The sequence below is a fragment of the Cotesia glomerata genome, linkage group LG1 (assembly GCF_020080835.1).
Source record: "Cotesia glomerata isolate CgM1 linkage group LG1, MPM_Cglom_v2.3, whole genome shotgun sequence".
Classification (NCBI taxonomy): Eukaryota; Metazoa; Arthropoda; class Insecta; order Hymenoptera; family Braconidae; genus Cotesia; species Cotesia glomerata.
Genome location: NC_058158.1, coordinates 21656975 through 21684339, shown reverse-complemented (window position 1 = coordinate 21684339; position 27365 = coordinate 21656975). Strand labels below are relative to the sequence as shown.

Sequence of the window (27365 nt, the reverse complement as noted above, 5' to 3'; positions counted from 1 at the left end):
TGTATGTATGTATGTATGTATGTATGTATGTATGTATGTATGTATGTATGTATGTATGTATGTATGTATGTATGTATGTATGTATGTATGTATGTATGTATGTATGTATGTATGTATGTATGTATGTTTTTTTTTTTTTTTCTTTTATCTTAGGGGGGGGAATCCTTCTTACGGATTCCAGGCATAGCTGTTCGGCCTGGATATGTGGCGACTCGACGCAGCGTCATACTAAAACTCGACGCTAACGCCCCTACCCACTAAACCCTAAACCCCTTTTCTTCTTTCCTCTAATCCCTCATGGAAACCGCCGTCAGGCATTACTTCGTGAGGGGAGGATCTAGCTACTGCTATTCCTTCTGGTGGCTAAGGTGTTATTTTTCCTTCCTTCTAGTTTCTGTCATTTGCCCTTTTTCTTTCAATGGAACGCAGCTCTGTAAGCACTTCTGTAGTAAACGTGCTTGTGGCGTTCCAGGCAGCTTCGGATGACAGCATTTCTTCTACTATTGACTCTGGTGTGATTTTCTTGTTCAGGATCTTCTCTAACTCATCACGCTGTGGGTTAAAACGAGGGCACTCAAAGAAAATGTGCTCCGCATTTTCAGCAACTCTTGGGCAAGACGGACACTCTGGGCAATCATCGTGCTTAAAGCGATAAAGGTACTCCCGGAAACAGCCGTGTCCTGACAACATCTGGGTCAGATAGTAGTTGGCCTCGCCGTGATTCCGGTTAAGCCAAACGTCAATCCTTGGTATGAGACGGTGTGTCCATCTCCCTGTTGTCGCGGCGTCCCACTGCGATTGCCATCGCGCGATGCTGTTCTGCCGTTCTTTAGCTCTGAGTTCCTCGGCACTTTGTGCGGTTGTCCTCTTTCGTTGGTAAAGGTTACGCCTTTCCTCAGCTAGGACTCAGTTAGGCCCAAATGGATATACCATATGTGAGGACCGATGTAACTACTGATGATAGCAATGACCTCCTTGTCTGCTTCGGGCCACCGATGTTGGGCATCAATCGTACTAGGTTGGCTACTACTGCTGATGCTTTGGTGGTCACGTGTTCAACTTGTTGTTTAAAGTTAAGTCGGGCATCGAGCATCACTCCCAGATATCGAATGAATGGTTGGGATGTGATTTCTTGGTCTCCGACGTTTAGGTTGATCGTTTCCACCACTTTTCTGCTAGTGATAAGTACAGCCTCGGTCTTCTGTTTAGCCAGTTGTAAATTTACTGTGTCCATCCACTGGTTAATTCGCTCAAAGGTGATAGCGAACATATGTTTTATCTCATCAAGATGCTTGGCGACTATTACTACGGCTACGTCGTCCGCGTACGCTACCAGTTTGACGTTTCTTGGTAGTTTCAGTCTCAGCAATCCGTTGTACATGACATTCCAGAGAAGTGGACCGAGAACAGAACCCTGCGGTACACCTCCAGTAACATCATACTCCTTTGGACCATTCTTCGTGTCATATCTCAGGACTCTATCTGTGAAGTAGCTAGCGACTATCCTTCGTAGGTATCCTGGTACGTTCATCTCTTGAAGGGCTTGCATGATGCAATCCCAGTTGGCGGTGTTAAAGGCATTTTTTATGTCTAAAGTTGCCACCAGGCAATATTTCTTCGTTCCTCCCTTCCATCTGGTACCGGCGATTGCGTCTTTGGCTATACCGACAACCAGGTTGATCGCGTCCAGGGTTGATCGTCCTTTCCGAAATCCGTACTGATTGTCTGCCAAGAGTGGATCGACAACTGCTTCTATCCTTTGGTGGATTATACGTTCTAGTATCTTACCGGCTGTATCCAGCATGCAGAGTGGACGATAAGATGACGGTTCTTCCGGTGGCTATATGTATGTATGTATGTATGTATGTATGTATGTATGTATGTATGTATGTATGTATGTATGTATGTATGTATGTTTTTTTTTTTTTTTTTTTTTTTTGTAGGGGGGGGAATCCTTTTTACGGATTCTAGGCATAGCTGTTTGGCCTGGATATGTGGCGACTCGACGCAGCGTCATACTAGCTCGACACTAACGCCCCTACCCACTAAACCCTAAACCCCTTTTCCTTCTTTCCTCTAATCCCTCATGGAAACCGCCGTCAGGCATTACTTCGTGAAGGGAGGATCTAGCTACTGCTCTTCCTTCTGGTGGCTAAGGTGTTAACTATCTTCCTTCTATCTTCTGCTATTTGCTCTTTTTCTTTCGGTGGAACGCAAGTCTTTAAGGACTTCTGTTGCAAACGTGTTGGTAGCGTTCCAGGCAGCTTCTGATGACAACATTGCTTCTACTAGTGAATCTGGTTGCATTCTCTGGTTCAGGATCCTCTCCAGTTCTTCACGCTGTGGATCGAAACGAGGACATACAAAGAAGACGTGCTCCGCGTCTTCAGCAGCTCCTGGGCAGGACGGGCACTCCGAAGAGTCATCGTGCTTAAAGCGGTGTAGATACTCTCGAAAACACCCATGTCCCGACAACATCTGCGTAAGATAGTAATTGACCTCACCGTGATTCCGGTTAAGCCAAATGTCGACCCGAGGTATGAGACGGTGCGTCCACCTACCCTTCTCTGCAGCATCCCATTGTAGTTGCCATCGGCCTATGCTCTTTTGCCGTTCTTCAATTCTAAGTTCTTCCGGGCTCAGTGCAGTTGACCTTTTTCGTTGGTAAAGGGCCCGTCTTTCCTCTGCTAGAACTCTAAGAGGTAGGGTTCCAGCAATGACGCACACTGCTTCTTCTGATAGAGTGCGGAAGGCACTAGCTACTCGTAGGGCACTCTGTCGGTATATTGGTCCAGCTTTTCTCCATGATTCTTGGGTTTCCAGTGCATCAGCCCAAATGGATATTCCGTAAGTGAGCACTGATGTGACTACTGATGACAATAGTAGCCTCCTGCTCTGCATTGGGCCTCCGATGTTAGGCATCAGCCGTGCGAGACTAGCCCTCACTACTGACGCTTTGGCACTGACATATTCCGACTGCTGTTTGAAGTTGAGTCGTGCATCCAGCATCACTCCCAGATAACGGATAAATGGTTGTGATGTGATTTCTCGGTCACCGACATTAATCTTAATTGTTTCAACTTCTTTTCGGCTGGTAATAAGCACTGCTTCGGTCTTCTGCTTGGCCAGTTGTAGGTTCACTGTATCCATCCACTGGTTGATCTTCTCAAAAGTGATGTCAAACAGATGTTGAATCTCGTCGAGGTGTTTGGCGACGATCACTGCGGCAACATCATCCGCATACGCTACCAGTTTGACACATCTTGGAAGCTTCAGTCTCAGCAGCCCGTCATACATGATATTCCACAGAAGTGGACCAAGAACAGAGCCCTGTGGCACACCACCGGTTATATCATACTCTTTTGGACCATTCTTTGTATCGTATTTCAGCACTCTATCTGTAAAATAGCTAATCACTAGTCTGCGAAGATATGTTGGCACGTTCTTCTCGTCGAGAGCTTGCATGATGCAGTCCCAATTAGCGGAATTGAAAGCATTTTTGATGTCCAAGGCAGCCACCAGGCAGTACTTCTTCGTTCCACCCTTCCATCTAGTTCCTGCGATTGCCTCTTTGGCCGTAATAACAACCAGGTTGATCGCGTCCAGGGTTGATCGTCCTTTCCGGAATCCATACTGGTTGTCTGCCAAGAGTGGGTCGACTACTGCATCTATTCGCTGATGGATGATACGCTCAAATATCTTACCCGCCGTATCTAGCATGCAGAGTGGTCGGTAAGATGACGGTTCTTCTGGCGGTTTCTTTCCTTTAGGTAAAAGTACTAACCGTTGCTGTTTCCACTTACGAGGAAAAGTCACCTCCTTGAGGCATGCGTTGTAAGCGTCTAGAAATAATGTTGGTGCTGCCTTTATGATGGTTTTCAAGGCTATATTAGGGATTCCGTCCAATCCCGGCGCTTTATTATTTCCTACCCGATTACAGGCCTCCAACAATTCTTCTTCAGTGACAGGTGGAATGTCGTCCAGTTCATCTTGCGTTGACTGATAATTGAGACTGTGTTGCTGTGGAAACAGCGCAGTGACGATTTTCTGAAGGAGTTGGGGACACGTAGGTGACGGCATTTGTTGTTTCTTCAGGTGCGTCATGACCACCTTATACGGCCGACCCCACACGTCTTTGTCGACCTCGTATATGAGCTCTTTCCAGCATCTTCTTTTGCTCTCTTTTATGGCCTTATTCAGTTCACGACGCGCCTTTTTGTACTCTGCGATCAGCACTGCAGAGTAAGGTCGTTGATAGCCACGCTGTGATATTCTTCTCTTTCGATGACACTCTTTACGGAGGTTGCTGATATGATCATTCCACCAGTGTACCGCAGGTCTTGAATTCATAACACGTTTGCGAGGCATACTGGCATCACAAGCTTGTGTTACTCGCATCATCAGAGCCTTAGTATGTTCTTCTGCACATCCAGTCTCTATCGGATCACTATCGAGGGCTATTAGCAATACTTCTGGGTCAAGAGATTTCACCTTCCAACCGACGGTGTTAAATTGCTTGATAGGCCCCCGGAGGTTCTGGTCGTTTGACGTTTCCCAGAGTATCGCATGATGGTCACTGGCAGTGTAGATGTCCAGTACCTTCCAGTTAGTGTTACCTTTAGCAAGGCTGGTACTGACAAAAGTGACGTCTACAATCGAGCTTGCGTCACCTTTGGTGTAGGTCGGCGTGTCACCACTGTTGAGCAAGACTACATCTAGTGTAGAAAGAGCTTCTAGCAGCTCTCTTCCTCGTGCATTAGTCTGCTTACTGCCCCAGTCCACTGCCCAGGCGTTAAAGTCCCCGGCTATCGCCACTGGATGATGTTGCTTCGCGTCCTCGGTCAGTCGATCCAAGAAGTCAGTAAACTCAGCAATTGAGAGGCTAGGTGGTGCGTAGCAGCTGTAAAAACGGATGCCATCTACTGATGCTGCTACAAAGCCAGCACTGCCATTGGTAGCTACACTCTGGAAAGGGAGCTTACCACAAGCCCAGATCACAGCTTTCGTGGTAATATCCGTCTCCCAAGGTTGTCCAGCTAAATGTTTATATGGCTCCGATAAAAGCACAACGTCGAGCTTTAATTCCCGTACTGTCTGCATAAGCAGGTCATGCGCAGCTTCGCAGTGATTGATGTTAAGCTGCAGTATCCTCATGTTTGTTTATTTGTCAGCTTCTGGAGTGCTTCTTGGAAGACTGGACATCGGCCAGAACCAGACCGGTGAGCAGTGTCCTGAGAGCCAGGTTTTTCCGCACATAACGCACATTTCACTTTATTTTGGCATTGAGCAGCTTGATGACCTGTTTGCCCACATTTGATGCAAAGCCCAGATCGGTCGACTTCGCTTTTACATTGAGCAGTAGTGTGCCCAAAGTGCCAGCACTTATAGCATCGTAATGGTGTCTTAATTGCTCTGACACGGCAATTTACCCAGCCAATCCTTATTTTGCCTGTCTTTCCAAGTATCTTCTGCACTATTGCTGCTGGCAATCGTACCGAAGCAGTTTGAGTACCTCTGTAGGCCGGACGAATTTTAATGACATCTTCAGGTATTTCGTAGTCATTTCCAGCTGCCTCTTGTAAGGCCTTCCGGACATCGTCTTTAGTTGTTTCGTCGTCAATGTCCCGGATTTCAAGCTGTTCCTCTGGGCCTTTACAGATGACTTGCGCTTCTTCTTTAAGGATGCTCTTGATGGTCTTCAGCAAAGCTTGTCCTTTGTCTGCGGTCTTTCTGGAAAGCGTAATGAGCATATTCCCATCATTCGTCTTTTGAACCTTGTCAACGACGTCACGGGTCTGATCTGGTGGGACATCTTTTTTAATCCGACGCAGTATCTCGGCATATTTTGCCTTCTCAACGGGTCGAATAATTAAGGCATCTGGTTTGGTGAATTTTCGCGGTTTTTCCCGCTTAGGCTCCGGCCGAGATTTGTTCTCCGGTTGTTTTGGTAACCGCTCTCTCGCTTGCTCCTTCTTCTCCTTCTTGGATTGGACCTTCTGCCATTCAGTCACCTCTTTTTTTCCGGCGTTCTGCACTGCCGTGTTTTTCGGAGGGCTTGGTTTCAGGTCCTTTTTCTTCACAACTTGGCAGATCGTTGGGTCGGGAGAAGATCGATCTTTTCTCTTAGTTGACTTGCTGCTAGTTCTGATTCTGTCTTCCGCGACTGATTCACCGTCACCTTCGGCTCCAGTGTCCATTGCTTCTTCATTGACGATAGTTGCTTGAATGCTTCTCTCCGGTGTAGTGCGAGAAGTGCGTCGTACTGTTAAACACCATTCTTCATCAAGTTTCTTGAATCTCTGGAGGGCATTGGCTACGCTGGTCGTCTTGGTCTTAATCTCCTTGTGGATATTGACCTTAGATTGGATGAAGTCATTTAGCTCACTGGTCAGCTTTTCAAGGCGTTCAAACGCTTGCGACCGCTTCATTTCAGCGCTTGCTTCAATCGCTGCTTGTTGGGCATGAGGCCCGTTTTCACTATTGTTGTTTTCCTGAATTTTACTCATACTTTTAAATTCACCAGCGCATCGTACGGAGTGGAGCGGGTTGTCATAACTAGGAACGGGTGTACCCTCGGAGATAGTACTCCTACCCCAGTTCCCTGAGGCCTAGCCGACACTTAGCCAGCCCCGGAATACACGGACGGACTAGACTCGCTCGGAGCGGTGAAGATTCCGATCTCTAACACTCACTGCGTACTTCCTGATCAAGGCCCGAAGTGGCTGGCTCCTGATCCACTGCTGCAACTTACACCTCGGCAGAGCAAGCTTACATCAGCCGTGGCCTGCATCGTCGGAAACTACGACACGAGGTTCCGGTCACTCCCAGTGGGTCACAGCAGAGAACGATCGTCTTGTTAGGTCAGTTAGTGCGACCAACCCATTAAAGGGGAGTTTTGTCCACGGGAGCGTATTTTGTTTGGTTATTTTGCTTGGCTCCTACCCGCTGTACCTCATCAACTAAGAGATTAAGTGTCATCCAAGGACAGCGAGCGTTCTCCCATCCGCTCGGGGAGACGCGCCCGGTAGCAGTATCTCTTCTGCCCCGAGTGTATGTATGTATGTATGTATGTATGTATGTATGTATGTATGTATGTATGTATGTATGTATGTATGTATGTATGTATGTATGTTTTTTATTTTATCTTAGGGGGGGGGGAATCCTTCTTACGGATTCCAGGCATAGCTGTTCGGCCTGGATATGTGGCGACTCGACGCAGCGTCATACTAAAACTCGATGCTAACGCCCCTACCCACTAAACCCTAAACCCCTTTTCTTCTTTCCTCTAATCCCTCATGGAAACCGCCGTCAGGCATTACTTCGTGAGGGGAGGATCTAGCTACTGCTATTCCTTCTGGTGGCTAAGGTGTTATTTTTCCTTCCTTCTAGTTTCTGTCATTTGCCCTTTTTCTTTCAATGGAACGCAGCTCTGTAAGCACTTCGGTGGTAAACGTGGTTGTGGCGTTCCAGGCAGCTTCGGATGACAGCATTTCTTCTACTATTGACTCTGGTGTGATTTTCTTGTTCAGGATCTTCTCTAACTCATCACGCTGTGGGTTAAAACGAGGACACTCAAAGAAAACGTGCTCCGCATTTTTCAGCAACTCTTGGGCAAGACGGACACTCTGGGCAATCATCGTGCTTAAAGCGATAAAGGTACTCCCGGAAACAGCCGTGTCCTGACAACATCTGGGTCAGATAGTAGTTGGCCTCGCCGTGATTCCGGTTAAGCCAAACGTCAATCCTTGGTATGAGACGGTGTGTCCATCTCCCTGTTGTCGCGGCATTAGCGTTACCCAAAGCGTACCACGTGGAGGTTGCTCGGTCGGATTTACACTTCTGTGTGTGTGTGTGTTTTTTTTTTGTTTTAAGGGGGGGGGAATCCTTTTTACGGATTCTAGGCATAGTTGTTTGGCCTGGATATGTGGCGACTCGACGCAGTGTCATACTAAAACTCGACGCTAGTGCCCCTACCCACTAAACCCTAAACCCTTTTTCCTCTTTCCCCTAATCCCCCATGGAAACCGCCGTTAGGCATTACTTCGTGAGGGGAGGATCTAGCTACTGCTCTTTCTTCTGGTAGCTAAGGTGTTATTTTACCTTTCTTCTAGTTGTTGTCATTTGCTCTTCTTCTTTCGATGGAACGCAAGTCTATGAGAACTTCTGTTGCAAATGTGCTGATTGCGTTCCAGGAGGCTCTCGATGACAACATTGCTTCTACTATTGTCTCTGGTTGGATTTTCTTCTTTAGGATCATTCTCATCTCGCTGTGGGTAAAATCGTGGGCACTCAAAGAAAACGTGCTCCGCGTCTTCATTGATTCCTGGGCAGGACGGGCACTCCGGTGAATCATCATGCTTGAAGCGGTGAAGATACGTCCGAAAACATCCATGTCCTGACAACAACTGCGTCAGATAGTAATTGACCTCGCCATGACTTCGGTTTAGCCAAACGTCGATCTTCGGTATGAGACGGTGTGTCCATCTCCCTGTTGTCGCGGCGTCCCACTGCGATTGCCATCGTGCGATGCTGTTCTGCCGTTCTGTAGCTCTGAGTTCCTCGTTACTTAGTGTGGTTGTCCTCTTTCGTTAGTAAAGGTTCCGTCTTTCCTCAGCTAGGACTCTGAGCGGCAAAGTTCCGGAAATGACACACACTGCTTCCTCTGATATTGTTCAAAAGGCGCTGGCTACTCTTAGCGCGCTCAGTCGGTAAACTGGACATGCTTTCCTCCATGATTCTTGGATCTCAAGTGCGTCGGCCCAAATGGATATACCATATGTGAGGACCGATGTAACTACTGATGATAGCAATGACCTCCTTGTCTGCTTCGGGCCACCGATGTTGGGCATCAATCGTACTAGGTTGGCTACTACTGCTGATGCTTTGGTGGTCACGTGTTCAACTTGTTGTTTAAAGTTAAGTCGGGCATCGAGCATCACTCCCAGATATCGAATGAATGGTTGGGATGTGATTTCTTGGTCTCCGACGTTTAGATTGATCGTTTCCACCACTTTTCTGCTAGTGATAAGTACAGCCTCGGTCTTCTGTTTAGCCAGTTGTAAATTTACTGTGTCCATCCACTGGTTAATTCGCTCAAAGGTGATAGCGAACATATGTTTTATCTCATCAAGATGCTTGGCGACTATTACTACGGCTACGTCGTCCGCGTACGCTACCAGTTTGACGTTTCTTGGTAGTTTCAGTCTCAGCAATCCATTGTACATGACATTCCAGAGAAGTGGACCGAGAACAGAACCCTGCGGTACACCTCCAGTAACATCATACTCCTTTGGACCATTCTTCGTGTCATATCTCAGGACTCTATCTGTGAAGTAGCTAGCGACTATCCTTCGTAGGTATCCTGGTACGTTCATCTCTTGAAGGGCTTGCATGATGCAATCCCAGTTGGCGGAGTTAAAGGAATTTTTCATGTCTAAAGTTGCCACCAGGCAATATTTCTTCGTTGCCCCCTTCCATCTGGTACCGGCGATTGCGTCTTTGGCTATACCGACAACCAGGTTGATCGCGTCCAGGGTTGATCGTCCTTTCCGAAATCCGTACTGATTGTCTGCCAAGAGTGGATCGACAACTGCTTCTATCCTTTGGTGGATTATACGTTCTAGTATCTTACCAGCTGTATCCAGCATGCAGAGTGGACGATAAGATGACGGTTCTTCCGGTGGCTTTTTCCCTTTAGGAAGTAGTACCAGCCGTTGTTGTTTCCACTTCCGAGGAAAAATCCCTTCCTTCAAGCAGATGTTGTAGACGTCGAGGAATAACGCTGGCGCTGCTTTAATAGATGTTTTCAAGGCAATATTAGGGATTCCGTCCAATCCCGGCGCTTTATTATTCCCGACGCGGTTACAAGCTTCCATCAGTTCTTCTTTCGTGACAGGTGGAATATCATTCAGTTCGTCCTGTGTCAACAGATAGTTGAAAACGCGCTGTCGTGGAAACAGCGCAGTCACGATCTTCTGTAAGAGTTGAGGACACGTAGGAGACGGCATTGGCTGATATTTCAGGTGTGCCATGACTACCTTGTAAGGTCTACCCCACAAGTCTTTGTCCACCTCGTTGATTAGCTCTTTCCAGCAGTTCTTCTTGCTATCCTTGATGGCTTTGTTTAAATGTCGACGAGCTTTCTTGTATTTTGCGACTAGTTCCGCTGAGTCAGGCCGCCGATAACCACGCTGAGATATTCTTCTTTTCTTGAGACACTCTTTCCGTAGGAAGCTGATGTGTTCGTTCCACCAGTGCACCGAAGGTCTTTGGTTCATGCCCCGTTTACGGGGCATGCAGGTGTCGCAAGCCTGGGTCACTCTCTTCATCTAGTCCTTGGTCATTTCTTCTGCAGATCCAGTAGTAAGCGGTTCACTATTTAGGGCAGCTACTAGAGCACCTGGGTCAAAGGATTTCACCTTCCACCCAACGATGTCAAGTTTCTTAGCCGGTCTTCTAGGATTCCGATCCTTTGATACTTCCCAGAGAATCGCATTGTGATCGCTGGCCGTGTAGATCTCCATCACCTTCCAGTCGTAGTTTCCTCTGATGAGGCTGCTGCTGACAAAAGTAAGATCCACAATAGAACTTGCGTCTCCTTTAGTGTACGTCGGCGCATCGCCGCTGTTTAACAATACTACATCTAACGTAGAAAAAGCTTCCAGTAGTTCTTTACCTCGAGCGTTGGTGTGTTTGCTGCCCCATTCCACTGCCCAGGCGTTGAAGTCTTCAGCTATTGCCACTGGGTAGTACTGCTTCGCGTCCTTCGTCAGTCGATCCAGAAAGTCCATGAATTCAACAATAGTGAGGCTAGGTGGTGTGTAGCAGCTGTAAAAGCGGATGCCATCTACCGATGCTGCTACAAAGCCGGCGCTGCCATTGTTAACGACACTCTGGAAGGGGAGCTTGCGACAGGACCATATGACAGCTTTTTTGGTGCAGTCAGTTTCCCATGGTTGGCCGCCGAGGTGTTTATACGGTTCCGATATAAGCACAAGGTCAAGCTTCTGTTCACGTACTGTCTGCATGAGCAAATCATGTGCCGCTTCACAGTGATTGATGTTTAGCTGCAGTATTCTCATTTTCGTTTATCAGTTATCTTCTTGAGTGCCTCTTGGTATACTGGGCATCTGCTTGTGCCGGCATGATGGGCGTTATTCTCTGTACCGGATTGATCCGCACACAGTGCGCATTTAGCAGGCTTATTACATTCGGCGATTTTGTGTCCCTCTTCTCCACATTTAATGCAAAGTTTGGAGCGGTCGACTTTACTTGTGCACTGAACCGCACGGTGTCCAAAATGCCAGCATTTATAACATCGGACTGGTCTTAGTACTGTTCTAATACGACAATTGGTCCAGCCGATCCTAATCTTACCGTGTTCTCCTACCACTTTCTGCGCTACCGTTGCTGCCAGAGTCACCGACGCAATTTGTGTTCTGCTACGTAAGACCTTACGAATTTTAATGGCCTCTACTGTTATACCACAGTCGTTTCCAGCTGCCTCTTGTAAAGCTATTAGAATGTCATCTTTAGTTGTAGTATCGTCAATATCGCGAATTTCCAGGTCTTCTTCAGGTCCTGTACTAATGACATTTGCGTCCTCCTTAAGTGTTCCCGCGACAGTCTTCTGCAGGTCTTTACCTCTATCACTACTGCCTTTCGACAGCGTGATGAGAATGTTCCCTGTCGCGGTCCTCCATATCTTCTCGACTGTGTTGCGGACCTGATCTGGGCGAACGTCCGCCTTGATCCGTGTAAGTATTTCAGAATACTTATCTTTGTTCGCTGGACGGATAATAAGTGCCTCCGGTCTCGTTGCTGTTCTTCTTGGCTTCTGGTTCGGCTTCGGTGGAGGCACCAGAGGTTTTTCTGGGGGCAGTTTCTTGCGCTCCTTCTTCTTGTCCTTTCTGGACTGCACCTTTTCCCAGCCTGGCTTCTTGTTCTGTTCACAAGAGTTTTGTGGAAGATCCTTAACCACTTCCTGCTTCTTGATGGGATGACCAGGTCCAACGTCTTTCAGCTTCTTGGGAGTATGAAAAGCTCCGCCTTCGGGAGAACGAATTTTTCTTTTCAACTTCCTCAGGATGCGGCCGTCTTGGTCAAAGGATTCAGTCTCTGCCGTTGTGATAGTTTCACTTTCTTCTTCAGCGACTGATTCTCCGTCACCTTCGGCTCCAGTGTCCATCGCTTCTTCAACAACCACTTGACTGTTTCTCTCCGATGTAGCACAAGGGGTGCGGTGTAATGATGAGCGCCATTCTTCGTCCAGTTTCTTGAATCTTCCAAGAGCATTGACTACACCAGTTGTCTTGGTCTTTATCTCCTAAGTTGGCCAACTTATATGCCGTGGCAATGGACGCTACTATTTTTCTGAGTTCATGGTGGAGATTTCGTTTATCCTTTATGAACTCAGCTAATTCTTCGATCTTGCTACCGAGCCGTTCCATTGGCGATTGTTGACCGGTGACAGTCGGTAGAGAGTTTATCCTTCCTCGGCATGTGTGAGTGTTGACGGGAGCTACAGGTCTTCCACCTATTGGAGGAAAGTTTGTTTGCTGTGCGTCTACTTCCATCAGAGCTGTTTCTTTACTCCCTGTAGCATTGCTAGCATTGCTAGACAGCAGAGCCATGGGGTCTACTCCACTGTTCAAACGGTCGCTTGATAACGACGAGTTCAGACCCGTTTGTACGCCTTCCCTCGCCGGCACTGAGGTATCCCTCCTCTGCACCGTAGACGATGTTTGAAATTGTTCTGACATTTCCATACCATCTTTTGCTAGGTTTTGGTCCACCCCGAGTATTCTCTTTCCTTGGTACCCGAAGCATCTGACGTGCAGATATGCCGGGCATTTCCCTATCCGCCACCTGGGGAGGCGCCCGATGCGGGACCCAGCAAGCCCGACACGAGGTATGTATGTATGTATGTATGTATGTATGTATGTATGTATGTATGTATGTATGTATGTATGTATGTATGTATGTATGTATGTATGTATGTATGTGTGTATGTATGTATGTATCTATGTATGTATGTATGTATGTATGTATGTATGTATGTATGTATGTATGTATGTATGTATGTATGTATGTATGTATGTATGTATGTATGTATGTATGTATGTATGTATGTATGTATGTATGTATGTATGTATGTATGTATGTATGTATGTATGTATGTATGTATGTATGTATGTATGTATTATAATGGTCTTTTCACCAGCACTGGCGCCGACAGGGCCGGAGTGTACCACCTAAAATAGCTTACCTGGGTTTCGAAGATAGTTGGACGCCAGGAACTTACCGTTCCACGATTCGAAGTCGTTGTCGTTTGTCGTTGGGCGGCGGGTTGATGACGAAGAGATTTAGGACACTCTCTCGAAATAGGCGAACATCCTGGCTGATTAGCATGCTGAGTCGCTTGGCTCATCATGGAGTTCTCTGACGGTGGGAAACGTACCTGCATTGAACTTCGGGTGGTACGTGGGCTTGGGATAAGTTGCCTGCGCCCCGGTGGCACGCCAGTCGACATAAGGGTTCGCGATTCCATCGGTTAATACCTCCCGGTACTCGTGGGTGTCGTGTTCACCGTCAATAGACCAGTCGCCATTGTCGTAATCGTCGTCATAGTCGTATCGTCGTTGTCGCTGCTGTTCCGCAGCGAGGCAGCGAGATAAAGGGATTCTGGACCACTTTGTCCGTGATTTCATCCGAGAATCGCGTGATCGGCTGATCTTCGAGGGTCCATACCGTTTCGGGATTAATATTGTCTTTCAAGGCACGTAATAATCGGTCACGGAGTATGTCGGATGACCCTAATGGGTTCGCGCTGAGGGTAACCAGCATTTCGCTGACCTATAGCGAATTTAATGCATAAACCCATTCGTCGGATTCATTCATGGATCGAGTCGTCGACCCCGTTTGATCAATCGTGCGTATTGATTGTTCACGAGCGCTTAATTCTCGTGTCTTACGCTCTGTCTGCGACTTCGGCTTGAATTCGAAGTCGTTCAGCCGTAAGTCGTCGTCGCTCCAATACGAGGGAATCTTGTTCGGTTCGGGACGTATCCTGCCTCGAGCTACTCGGAGGTGGCGTTAATACGCGACCAGGCAGGGTCGTAGGCGGTCGGGATGCTGGATTAGCGGGATTGTTCTCATTGTTTGCGGGGTCACGGTCTTGTGGAAGGTCCTGATCAAGAGGTACCTGGTCCTTTATGGTCTCGTCGTCCGAAGTCATAATCGACTGGATGAATTAACGCGTTGATCGAGTAATAACAGAAACTTTAGTCGTAACGCGTCGAGATCTCTTCGTCGAGCCCCACGTTGAGCGCCAAAATTTATAATGGTCTTTTCACCGGCACTGGAGTCGACAGGGCCAGAGAGCACCACCTAAAATGGCTTTCCTGGGTTTCGAAGGTAGTTGGGGGCCAAGAACTTACCGTTTCACGATTCGAAGTCGTTGTCATTTGTCGTCGGGCGGCGGGTCGATGACGAAGAGATTTAAAATTCGAATGAACGGCGAAACGTAAAATTCTTAAATCTAAGTAAGCTCGGGAAAAAGAAAAACAAAAAAAAACAGTAATCGCCGAATGTCCAGTCAACAATTTATTTCAACAGTCGCCAAGAATTATTAATAATTTTCCAAAAATTACTATAATAGTTATTTCTTTACCGAATGAACGAACAATAATAACTAAAAGATACAAAAATAACCTTGATACGTCGGTGGCTCACAGATGATAATTTAAATGACTTATAATTAATACTACGATGACGTAAGCAATTAATTGATATTCAAATTAATTAATCATAACCAAAAATTGAATTCGGTCCGTTAATGGCGCGCAAAATTACCAATTTAAATTATAATTAATAATACAAGATAATAAACAATTAGTTTTGGTCAAATTAATTAATAATTAAATAAAGAATTAAATTCGGTCCGTCAACGGCTCGTAAAAATCCCAAATTAATTTATAATTACTTATACGATTTAAACAAACAATTAATTTTGCTCAAATTAATTAATAAAAAATACAAAATAATAAAACTCAATTCGGTCCGTCGGTGGGTCGCAAATGCTCAAGAGTAATTATACTTAATAATACAATACTCTAAATAATTAATTTATCTCAAATTAATTAATAATTACAAAAATAAATAAATCCGGTTCAGCAACGGCTCGCAAATACTCAACTTTATTTGCAATAGCAAATTAAACACAATGTAACGGTAATTCGACGATGATTCGCAAAAAAATAATTCAAAAATTCAAAATGTTAGCGGGCTCGCGGCGGATAACTAATTACGGTCGGTAACTCGACTAAACTCGCTGGGTAGTTGAAGCTCGAGATAAGTTTGGGCTCGCGCTCGGAGATGGCGCGTCGGTCGGGCTAGCTGTCTTACACAGCTCCAAATTTCTCAGGCGTTACGTTTAATAACAACAACAAAAAAAAATCAAATTCAATTGTCAGCATAGATCAATGTTCCAACTAATAAGACCATTAACAATAGTAATAATGATGTCAAACAAGTTGGTTCAATGACAGCGTCTAGAACACAAAAAAAAAAATAACTAATAATAATCGAACGCTCGACTTTGAATTCACGTTTTGATGTACAAGCACACACACACAAATACACCCCGATGGTACAGTGCCTCTGAGTATCGTCATACACACCTCGATAATCCGAAAGGAATTCAACAATTACTTTCGTAAAAAAAATTAATAGAAAAAAAAAAATTACACCAAAAATTAAACTGGTGAAATTCACCAAAATTGATCGCGATATCGCGGTGAGGGCACCCTGGGGCTAGATTAGCGATCAGACTCACCCTGCGGCAGCAGTGAAGCGCTCGGGTCGGTACTCGTCCGGGTAGCTGACTCTCAACGAAGTTGGCGGGATAGCAGGCGGAATAGCGTCGATGTCTCGGCGATGGTGTCTCCCACGTCCACGTAATAATGAAATATAATCGTCACTCGGCGATTTTTCAATAACAGATCGTCAAAATATCTTCAACAAGACAACAAATTAACTGATGGTAAAATTTAACCCAATAACGGATCGTAAGTGCGTTTCAAAATTATTTTTTGCACGTATCGGAATTTGGTAAACCAACAGGTACGTCGTCCAGATCAGAATCAGTCAATTATGGCTGCCTCCTTGGCAATATGGGTTCTCTAGTTTTCCGTTAGTTCAAAAAACTCGCATCCAATCAGCTCACGGCTTCGTCTAGCCCGCCGTTGTACTACGGGATGCGTCCAGTACTCCGTTGCGATCGATGATTGGTCAATATGTCACTCGATTCGGCTTACGGCCCCCAGATGGTGCCTCGTTCTGCTGCCGTTGATCAACCACCGTCGTCATTCGTCGGTTTCAAATTTTGCTTCGCTCTCGCCGTGGTTCTCCTCCAGATATCACGCTGGTCGTAAATAGCTCCGTGCAAATTTGCAGGTTCGCTTAGACTTAATTTCGCTCTCACTTTCACATACTCTCGACAATAGTCACACTCATCCACGCATACTTTTCAAATTCGGCGCGGTTTTTATTATAAGCCTTACCTCGAGCTGCACACTCTGATCAGGAGGCCGCTTGGGGCGAAACAGGCACGTCGAATCTCCGCATTCCGTCAGCTTCTCCAAAATAATTAATAATAATAAAGAATATTAAAATAAAACAAATAGCCAAGCTAGTTTCTTTTGACAGGGAAATTTTTCTTTGAGGACTTCTGTTGCAAACGTGTTGGTAGCGTTCCAGGCAGCTTCTGATGACAACATTGCTTCCACTAGTGAATCTAGTTGCATTCTCTGGTTCAGGATCTTCTTCAACTCTTTACGCTATGGATCGAAACGAGGACATACAAAGAAGACGTGCTCCGCATCTTCAGCAACTCCTGGACAGGACGGGCACTCCGAAGAGTCATCGTGCTTAAAGCGGTGTAGATACTCTCGAAAACACCCGCGTCCCGACATTATCTGCGTAAGATAGTAATTGACCTCGCCGTGATTCCGGTTAAGACAAATGTCGATCCGAGGTATGAGGTGGTGCGTCCACCTACCCTTCTCTGCAGCATCCCATTGTAGTTGCCATCGGCCTATGCTGTTCTGCCGTTCTTCAATTCTAAGTTCTTCAAGGCTCAGTGCACTTGACCTTTTTCGTTGGTAAAGGGCTCATCTTTCCTCTGCTAGAACTCTAAGAGGTAGGGTTCCGGCAATGACGCACACTGCTCCTTCTGATATAGTGCGGAAGGAACTAGCTACTCGTAGGGCACTCAGTCGATATACTGGTCCAGCTTTTCTCCATGATTTCTGGGTTTCCAGTGCATCAGCCCAAATGGATATTCCGTAAGTGAGCACTGATGTGACTACTGATGACTATAGTAGCCACCTGCTCTGCATTAAGCCTCCGATGTTAGGCATCAGCCGTGCGAGACTAGCCCTCACTACTGACGCTTTGGCACTGACGTGTTCCACCTGCTGCTTGAATCTGAGTCGGGCATCCAGCATCACTCCCAGATAACGGATAAATGGTTGTGATATTAATTCTTGTTCTTCGACTCTCAACTTGATGGTTTCTACCGTTTTTCTACGAGTGATGAGCACTGCCTCGGTTTTATGCTTGGCTAGTTGCAAGTTCATAATGTCCATCCACAAGGATTGATTTCAGGGCAATATTAGGGATTCCGTCCAATCCCGGCGCCTCATTATTCCCTACTCGATTGCCTGCCTCTATCAACTCGTCCAACGTGATAGTTGGGATGTCTTCAGGGTTAAGCTGCTCCAACTTGTAAGTGAATACCGGCTGTTGGGAAAACAGCGCAGTCTTCTCTAGGAGCTGTTGACACGTAGGTGATGAAAATGGCAGGCATTTCAGGTGGGTCATAACCACCTTATACGGTCTGCCCCATGGATCTTTCTCTACTTCTGCGACCAGTTCCTTCCAGCAGCGTCTTTTGCTATCTTTAATGGCTCTGTTTAGTTCTCGGCGGGCCTTTTTATACTCTGCAAACAGCTCTGCGGAGTTAGGTCGTCTGTAGCCACACTAAGACTTTCGTTTTTTTTTTAAGACACTCTGAACGTGGAATGCTAATGTGATCGTTTCACCAGTGCACCGAAGGTCTTGAATTCATGCCACGTTTCCGAGACATACTGGCGTCGCAAGCCTGGGTGACTCTTCTCATTAGGTGTTTGGTCTTCTCTTCAGCAGTTTCTACGATGATCAGATCGCACTCTAGGGCTGCTACTAAAGCAGTGAGGTCGAGAGATTTCTGTCCACCCAACCACGCTGGCGTTCCTGTTAACTCTTGTTAGATTCTGGCGAATTGATATTTCCCATAGTATCGCACTATGGTCACTGGCTGTGTAGATGTTCAATACTTTCCAAGAAAAACCTCTTCGAGCTAAGCAACTGCTGACAAATGTAAGGTCGACAATTGGGTTTGCCTCTCCCTTAGTATACGTTGACGTGTCACCGGTGTTAAGAAGGATCACGTCCAGTGTGGCCATTGCCTCGAGAAGAGCTTTTCCACGTCTATTAGTGAACTTGCTGTCCCAGTCTGCTGCCCAGGAATTGAAGTCACCAGCTACTGCCACGGGAAAGTGTTTTCTTGCGTCCTTAGTTAGCCGATCAAGGAAGTCTTCAAACTGTTCATTAGAGAGACTAGGTGGTGCATAGCAACTGTAGAAGCGGAGGCCATCTACCCATGCTGCTACGAAGCCGGCTTCTTTATTGTTGAATGTTCTCTGAAAAGGACATTTACCGCAGGACTAGATGACGGCTTTGTTAGTGCTGTCGGATTCCCAGGATTGGTTACTCAGGTGTCTATAAGGCTCACTTATAAGTGCTACGTCTGCCTCTAATTCGCGCACAGTTTGCATGAGCAGGTCACGCGCAATCATCAATCATTGCCTGACAATGATTGAGGTTGACCTGCAATATCTTCATGTTCTTGGCTTCGTTATCTTCTGGAGCGCTTCTTGGAAGACGGGGCATCTGTTCGTGCCTGCATGGTGAGCCGCCTTTTCTACGCCGTGCTGTTCAACACACAGTGCACATTTAGCTGGATTTTTAAAATCAGCAATTTTGTGTCCTTCTTTTCCGCACCTTATGCAGTGCTTAGACCGGTCGACTTCGCTTTTGCACTGAGATCCGAAGTGCCCAAAGTGCCAGCATTTGAAGCATTTTATGGGTCTCTTCGTTGCTCTCATTCGGCAATTGACCCAGCCGATCCTTATTTTGCAGTTTCCCTCCAGTAACTTTTGTGCTGCAGCTGCTGGTAGTAACACTGTGGCTGTCTGCGTACCCCTAAAGGCTTTACGGATTTTGATTTCTTTTAGTGGGATTTCACAACTTTCTCCAGCTTCTCTCTTTAGAGCGGTCTGAATATGCTCTTTCGTCGTGTCATCATCGACATCTCAGATCTTGATGGTCTCCTGTGGTCCTTTGCAGATCACTTTGGCCTCTTCCTTAAGGATGTCTGCAATTGTCTTTTGGAGGGCTTGGCCTTTCTCAGTGCTCTTGCTCGAAATCGTAATCAACAAGTCGCCACTTCTGGTCTTGTTGATCTTATCTACCGTTGAACGAACCTGCTCATCCGGGACGTCCTGCTTTATGCGACGCAGAATCTCGGCATACTTTGTTTTCTCGGCCGGGCGGATGATGTGCGTCGGGTCTGATCCATTTGCGTGGTTTTTTCCGCTTAGGCTCTGGCCTGGGCTCCTTCGGCGGCAGCTTTGAGATTTGCTCTCTAGCTAGCTTCCTCTTCTCCTTCTTAGACTGTACTCTTTCCCAATCAGTCGCCTTCTTAGGTTTGTCGCCCTGCCCTGCCAGTCATTGGGGAGAGCTTTTTTTCGTCCTTCTTCTTTGTGACTTTGTCGGTTGGCTCTGGCGAATTTCGGTCGTTTCTCTTTCCAGACCTTGTGTCAGTTTCACCCTTGTCCTCAGCAGCAGATTCGCCGTCACCGTCGGCTTCAGTGTCCATTGCTTCTTCCGTCTCAACTTCAGTTTGAATGCGTCGTCGTGATGACTGCCATTCTTCGTCCAGTTTCTTGAATCTTCCAAGAGCATTGACTACACCGGTTGTCTTGGTCTTTATCTCCTTGTGGATATTGACCTTAGTTTGGACAAACTCTCGCAGCTCAATGGTCAGCTTTTCAAGGCACTCCAGCACTTGCGTTCTCTCCATTTCAGCGCTTGCTTCAATCGCTGCTTGTTGGGCATGAAGCCTGTTTCCACTCTTATTTGTTTCCTGTAAATTACTCATACTTTTTGATTTACCAGCGTATCGTACGGAGTGGAGCGGGTTGTCATAACTAGGAACGGGTGTACCCTCGGAGATAGTACTCCTACCCCAGTTCCCTGAGGCCTAGCCGGCACTTAGCCAGTCTCGGAATACACGGACGGACTAGACTCGCTCGGAGCGGTGAAGATTCCGATCTCTAACACTCACTGCGTACTTCCTGATCAAGGCCCGAAGTGGCTGGCTCCTGATCCGCTACTGCAACTTACACCTGGGCAGAGCAAGTTTGAATCAGCCGTAGCCTGCATCGTCGGAAATAATCAACATGGGTTCCGGACACTCCCAGTGAGTTACAGCAGGGAACGATCGTCTTGCTAGGTCAGTTAGTGTGACCAACCCATTAAAGGAGGGGGGGGGGGAGTTTTGTCCACGGGAGCGTATTTTATTTGGCTCCTACCCTCTGTACCTCATCAACTAAGAGACCTAGTGTCATCCAAGGACAGCGAGCGTTCTCCCATCCGCGACGGGGAGACGCGCCTGCTAGCAGTTTCTCCTCTGCTGCAGGAGTATGTATGTTTGTATGTATGTATGTATGTATGTATGTATGTGTGTTTTTTTTTTTTTTTTTTATTTTAGGGGGGGGGGAATCCTTTTTACGGATTCCAGGCATAGCTGTTCGGCCTGGATATGTGGCGACTCGACGCAGCGTCATACTAAAACTCGACGCTACTCACTAAACCCTAAACCCCTTTTCTTCTTTCCTCTAATCCCTCATGGAAACCGCCGTCAGGCATTACTTCGTGAGGGGAGGATCTAGCTACTGCTATTCCTTCTGGTGGCTAAGGTGTTATTTTTCCTTCCTTCTAGTTTCTGTCATTTGCCCTTTTTCTTTCAATGGAACGCAGCTCTGTAAGCACTTCGGTAGTAAACGTGGTTGTGGCGTTCCAGGCAGCTTCGGATGACAGCATTCCTTCTACTATTGACTCTGGTGTGATTTTCTTGTTCAGGATCTTCTCTAACTCATCACGCTGTGGGTTAAAACGAGGGCACTCAAAGAAAACGTGCTCTGCATTTTCAGCAACTCTTGGGCAAGACGGACACTCTGGGGAATTATCGTGCTTAAAGCGATAAAGGTACTCCCGGAAACAGCCGTGTCCTGACAACATCTGGGTCAGATAGTAGTTGGCCTCGCCGGGATTCTGGTTAAGCCAAACGTCAATCCTTGGTATAAGTCGATGAGTCCATCTTCCCTTCTCCGCAGCATCCCATAGTTGTTGCCATCTTGCTATACTATGTTGTCGCTCTTCAGTTCTCAATTCTTCAGCGCTCAGTGTAGATGACCTCTTTCGGTGGTATAGGTTCCGTCTTTCCTCAGCTAGGACTCTAAGAGGCAGAGTTCTAGAAATGCCGCACACTGCCTCCTCGGATATTGTGCGGAAGGCGCTTGCAACTCTCAGTGCACTTAATCGGTAGACCGGTCCGGCTTTCCTCCATGATTCTTGGGTCTCCAGCGCGTCTGCCCAAACGGATATTCCATATGTGAGCACTGATGTGACTACTGACGACAGCAATAGTCTCCTGCTCTGCTTCGGGCCTCCAACATTCGGCATCAGTCTTGATAGGCTAGTTACCACCGCTGATGCTTTAGCACTTACGTGTTCGACCTGTTGTTTAAAGTTCAGTCGGGCATCGAGCGTCACCCCCAGATATCGGATAAATGGTTGCGATGCGATCTCCTGCTCGCCGACATTTAGCTTGATGTTTTCTACGATCTTTCTGCTGGTGATGAGCACAGCTTCAGTTTTGTGCTTGGCTAACTCCAACTTCATCATCTTCATCCGTAGATTAATCCGGCTAAATGTGATATCGAAAGCCAGATTGATCTCTTCCAAGTGTTTCACGACAATCACTACCGCTACATCATCGGCATATGCAACAAGTTTCACTTCTGATGGTAATTCAACTCTCAGGAGACCATCATACATGATGTTCCACAGCAAAAGACCCAAAACCGAGCCCTGTGGCACTTCTCCGGTTATTTCGTACTCCCTTGGACCGTTTTTAGTGTCATATTTGAGGACTCTGGTGTCTGTAAAGTAGTTTGCTACCATTCTGCGCAGGTATCCTGGCACTTCTTTATCTTCGAGAGCTGGCATGATGCAGTCCCAGTTAGCGGAATTGAAGGCATTTTCGATGTCCAAGGCAGCCACTAAACAATACTTCTTTCTGCCACGTTCCCATCTCTTTCCAGCGATAGCCTTGTTAGCTGTATCGACCACCAGGTTGATCGCATCCAGCGTTGATCGTCCTTTCCGGAAACCATACTGGCCTTCTGCTAGGAGTGGATCGACGACTGCTTCTATTCGTTAGTCCATTATACGCTCTAATATCTTACCCGCTGTATCCAGCATGCAGAGTGGTCGGTAGGATGATGGCTCGTCCGGTGGCTTCTTCCCTTTAGGGAGAAGTACAAGTCTTTGCTGTTTCCATCTTCTAGGAAAAATCCCTTCTTTGAGGCACGAATCGTAGGTATCTAAGAATAGATTTGGCGCTGCTTTAATAGCTGTTTTTAATGCGATATTCGGGATTCCATCCAATCCCGGCGCCTTATTATTCCCTACTCGGTTGCACGCCTCCATCAGTTCCTCTTCTGTGACAGGTGGAATATCTTCTTGATTTACTAGCAATGAAGAATAGCCGAACTTACTTTGTCGAGGAAACAGCGTAGAAACTATTCTTTCAAGGAGTTGTGGACACGTAGGTGATGTCATTGGCTGGCGCTTCAGGTGGGTCATGACCACCCTATACGGTCTGCCCCATGGGTCCTTTTCTACCTCATCGACGAGTTCCTTCCAACAGCGTCTTTTGCTATCTTTGATGGCCTTGTTCAGTTCTCGACGGGCCTTTTTGTATTCTGCGACCAGCTTCGCAGAGTTAGGTCGTCGCTAGCCACGCTATGATAATCTTCTCTTTTTGTGACAGGCTGTGCGAAGGGCGTTAATCTGATCATTCCACCAGTGCACCGATGGTCTTTTATTGATGCCACGCTTATGGGGCATGCAGGTGTCGCACGCCTGGGCAATTCTCGTCATTAAGTCCTTCATCTCTATAGCATTTCCTGTGATGATGGTCGAGTCACTGTCTAAGGCTACTACCAAAGCTTCCGAGTCAAAGTCTTTCACTTTCCATCCAGCTGCATTAGTTTGTCTAGTTGCTCTTTGAGGGCTCCGGCCAGCTGATATTTCCCAAAGTATTGCACTGTGGTCGCTGGCGGTGTAGGTGTTTAAGACTTTCCAAGAATAGCTTCCTTTCAATAAGCTGCTGCTGACGAATGTGAGGTCTATTATCGAACTAGCCTCTCCCTTGGTATATGTTGGTGTCTCACCGATGTTGAGAAGGACCACGTCCAGTGAGGCCATTGCTTCACGTAGTGCCTTGCCTCGCGCATTAGTCTGCTTGCTTCCCCAGTCTACCGCCCAGGAATTGAAGTCCCCTGCTATAGCTACTGGGTAGTATTGCTTTGCGTCTTCGGTTAGTCGATCCAGGGAATCAGTAAAGTCGGCAATGGAAAGGCTAGGTGGTGCATAGCAACTATAAAGACGGATGTCGTTAATAGACGCTGCTACAAAGCCGATGCTATCATTGCTCACTATGCTCTGGAAGGTAAGTTTGCCACAGGACCAGATGACAGCCTTGGTGGTGCTGTCAGTTTCCCAAGGTTGGTTATTCAGGTGTCTGTATGGCTTTGCTATTATTACTAAATCAAGCTCTAATTCACGCACGGTCTGCACGAGCTGGTCATGCGCTGCATCACAGTGATTGAGGTTAAGCTGTAATATCCTCATGTTTGCTTGCTTGTCATTCTCTGGAGTGCCTCTTTGTATACCGGGCACCTGTATGTGCCGGCGTGATGGGCAGCGTTCTCTGCGCTCTTATTTTCCGCGCATAATACACACTTCGCTGGGTTTTTACAGTCCGCAATCTTGTGTCCTTCTTGGCCGCATCTGATGCATAGCTTGGATCGATCTGTCTTGCTTTTGCACTGGGATCCGTGGTGCCCGAAATGCCAGCATTTGTAGCATTGGGTAGGTTTCCTCGTGGCTCTAATTCAGCAGTTGACCCAGCCAATTCGGATTTTACCGCTTCCTTCTAATATCTTCTGAGCTGCTGCAGCCAGTAGTGTCACGACAGCGGTTTGGATACCTCTGTAGGCTTTGCGGATCTTGATTGTCTCTGGTAGTATTTCGCAGAGCTCCTTGGTTACCGTATGCAGGGCAGCCTGAATATCCTCCTTTGTTGTGGTGTCATCTAGATCTCGGATCTCGATGTCTTCTTGTGGCCCTTTGCAGATCACTTTGGCCTCCTCCTTAAGAATGTTTGCGATGGTATGTTGCAGGCCTTGGCCTTTGTCCACGCTCTTCCGCGAAATCGTAATCAGCAAGTCCCCGCTTCTGGTCTTGTTGATCTTGTCCACTGTTGTGCGAACTTGCTCATCAGGGACGTCCTTCTTTATGCGACGCAAAATCTCGGCATACTTTGCTTTCTCGCCCGGGCGGATGATCAGTACGTCGGGTCTGATCCATTTGAGCGGTTTTTTGCGCTTAGGCTCCGGCCTGGGCTTCTTTGGAGGCTCCTTTGGGAGCTGTTCTTTGGCTAGCCTCCGTTTCTCTTTCCTTGTGTGGACATCTTTCCAATCAGTTGCGTCTTTTTTTTCGGCGTTCTGCGTCATCACGTTTTTCGGAGGACTTGGTTTCAAGTCCTTTCTCTTCGTCAATCGCCCATCTATTCCATCTGGGGAGTTTCGGTCCTTCCGCTTGTTAGACTTGTTGGAAGTATGACCTTCGTCTTTAGCATCAGATTCACCGTCAGCATCGCCTCCGGTGTCCATTGATTCTTCGATCTCCACAGTAAGTTGACTGCTCTTCTCCGGCGTAAAACGAGGAGTGAGTCGTTGAGGTGACTGCCATTCTTCGTCCAGTTTTTTAAACCTTTGAAGGGCGTTAACTACCCCGGTTGCCTTGGCCTTTATCTCTTTATGGATATTGACCTTTGATTGGACAAACTCATGCAGTTCGCTGGTCAGCTTTTCGAGGCGTTCCAGCGCTTGCGTCCGCTTCATCTCAGCGCTTACGGTAATCGCTGCTTCTTGGGCGTGAGGCCCACTAATACTCCTGTCCTTTTCTTGATTTTTCGTTTCTTCCATGGTTTTGAGTGATACTCCAAAGCAAAAGGTCGTCTCCGAACGCGATGCCTCCAGAAGTGGAGGAATGATCACTCTTACAGCTACCTCCATTGCTATAAGAGCTTTCGGTCATTGAAGCGGGAAATCTCAACCGCTTCGACCCTGCACCTGCTTCCTTCATCGGCTTCCTCTTGCTCCCGTGGGTGCGGCACGTAGATGCCGAGAGTTACCACGTACACCGCGCTATAAGGATCATTTCGCACATCTCTTTCGAGCAGCGTCACCTTATCCGCTTGCGTACGTGACCCTAGGTCAGATGGTGTGACCAACCCTTCCTGCCGAAAGGGGAGTTTTCGTTTTTTACCGCGAGAGCTATTTTATTTCGCTCTTACCTTCTGCTCCGAAGAACAGCGAGCTTTCTTCGACCCACAAGGATACACGGACGGTGGCTGTTACTCTTCAGCTCCGATGCCTGATTTGGTCCGCGAGGGCTATTTTATTTCGCCCCAATCCGCCGATCTTACGACCGGTTAGGACCCCTCTATCCGCCACCTGGGGACGCGCCCGGTGGGAGTTTGGCTTCTTCCGACGGGTATGTATGTGTGTGTGTGTGTGTGTGTGTGTGTGTGTGTGTGTGTGTGTGTGTGTGTGTGTGTGTGTGTGTGTGTGTGTATTTTTTTATAGAGGAGTTCAAATACATTTACGTATCCCAGGACGAGATGTTTATCCTGGGTATGTCGGACTCGGAAGTCAATATTATTGACAACAATACCGACTAAACATCCTCCTCTCTTCTTTCCCCATGGATGTTACGGGGAAGATTGGATCGGAACCGCGTTAGCATTATTTCAATCCAGTTCGTGTTGCGTCTCGCGACGCTTACTCCTGGGTGCTGGTTACTGGTCTCTTTTTCCGATTTTTTCTTTTAGAAGGCGCTGCGTGTAGGCTGCCACAGCTAGCCAGTTGTCTTCGCTTCTGAGCATGCAGGCTGTCAAGCTCTCAGGGGAGAGCGTGGTGCCTATTATTTCTTCGGTGCTGCTTCTGTAGTCTTTTTACCGATCATACTCGAAGAACGTGTGTTCAGCATCGTCAATTTCGTCCGGACAGTATTTGCACGTTGGCGTGCGGTGCAGCCCCATCTTGAAGAGATAGGGGTTTAACTGTCCGTGACCTCTTAATAGCTGGGTGAGGAAGAAGTCCGTGTCCCCGTGCTTCCGAGAAAGCCAGACGTTGATGTTTGGAACCAGGCGCACCGTCGATCTGCCCGCCTCTCCCAATGTCCATCGGTCCTGCCACCCTTGCTGCATTTCCGCCTTTATCCTCGTTCTTGCGTCCTTTATGTTTTCGTCAGTATCTTTAGCGTTATAGAGTTTTGCTCTTTCTAACGCTAATAGGTCGATGGGCGCGGCTTCCACAATGACCAATACAGCCGCTTCGGAAACTGTGCGCTAGACGCAGGCAACCCTGAGAGCGCCTCGCCACTGTACTGCCGCTATCTTTTGCCGCTAGGTCTTTTGCTTTAATATGTCTGCCCATATCTCCGCTCCATACAGCAGTACTGAGAGGACTGCTTCTAGAAGAACTCTTCTCTTTTTAGTTCTTGGTCCCATAGTTTCGGTCTCGAATACTTGATCTAAACCCGAAAGGAGGCAAATTGGCCGATAATATTTAGGGTTATTTGCGTTTTTGTCGGTGCTTTTAACTAACATGATGATTGCCCCCTTCTTCCACGCCTTTGAGAATGCTCTTAGCGCCAAGCAAGCATTATATAATTCTAAGAACTGATCGCGAAGGACAACCCCTGCGCGTTTAACTACCTCGTTTTCTATCAGATCCGGCCCCGGGGCCTTCTTATTTTTCAGTGTTTTTGAGACCTTGTCTAGTTCACGCGGGGTAAACGGTTCGGCGTCCGTGGTGTCAGGTAGTAAAATTGTGTTGGCTCTA

The 27365-nt window shown here is 47.1% G+C and overlaps 1 protein-coding gene across 1 annotated transcript in view; it reads left to right on the top strand.

Moving 5' to 3' along the window:
* The window catches only part of LOC123263996, a gene marked incomplete in the record, with an annotated part of 337741 nt that overhangs the window by 193032 nt on the left and 117344 nt on the right, over nucleotides 1–27365 (top strand).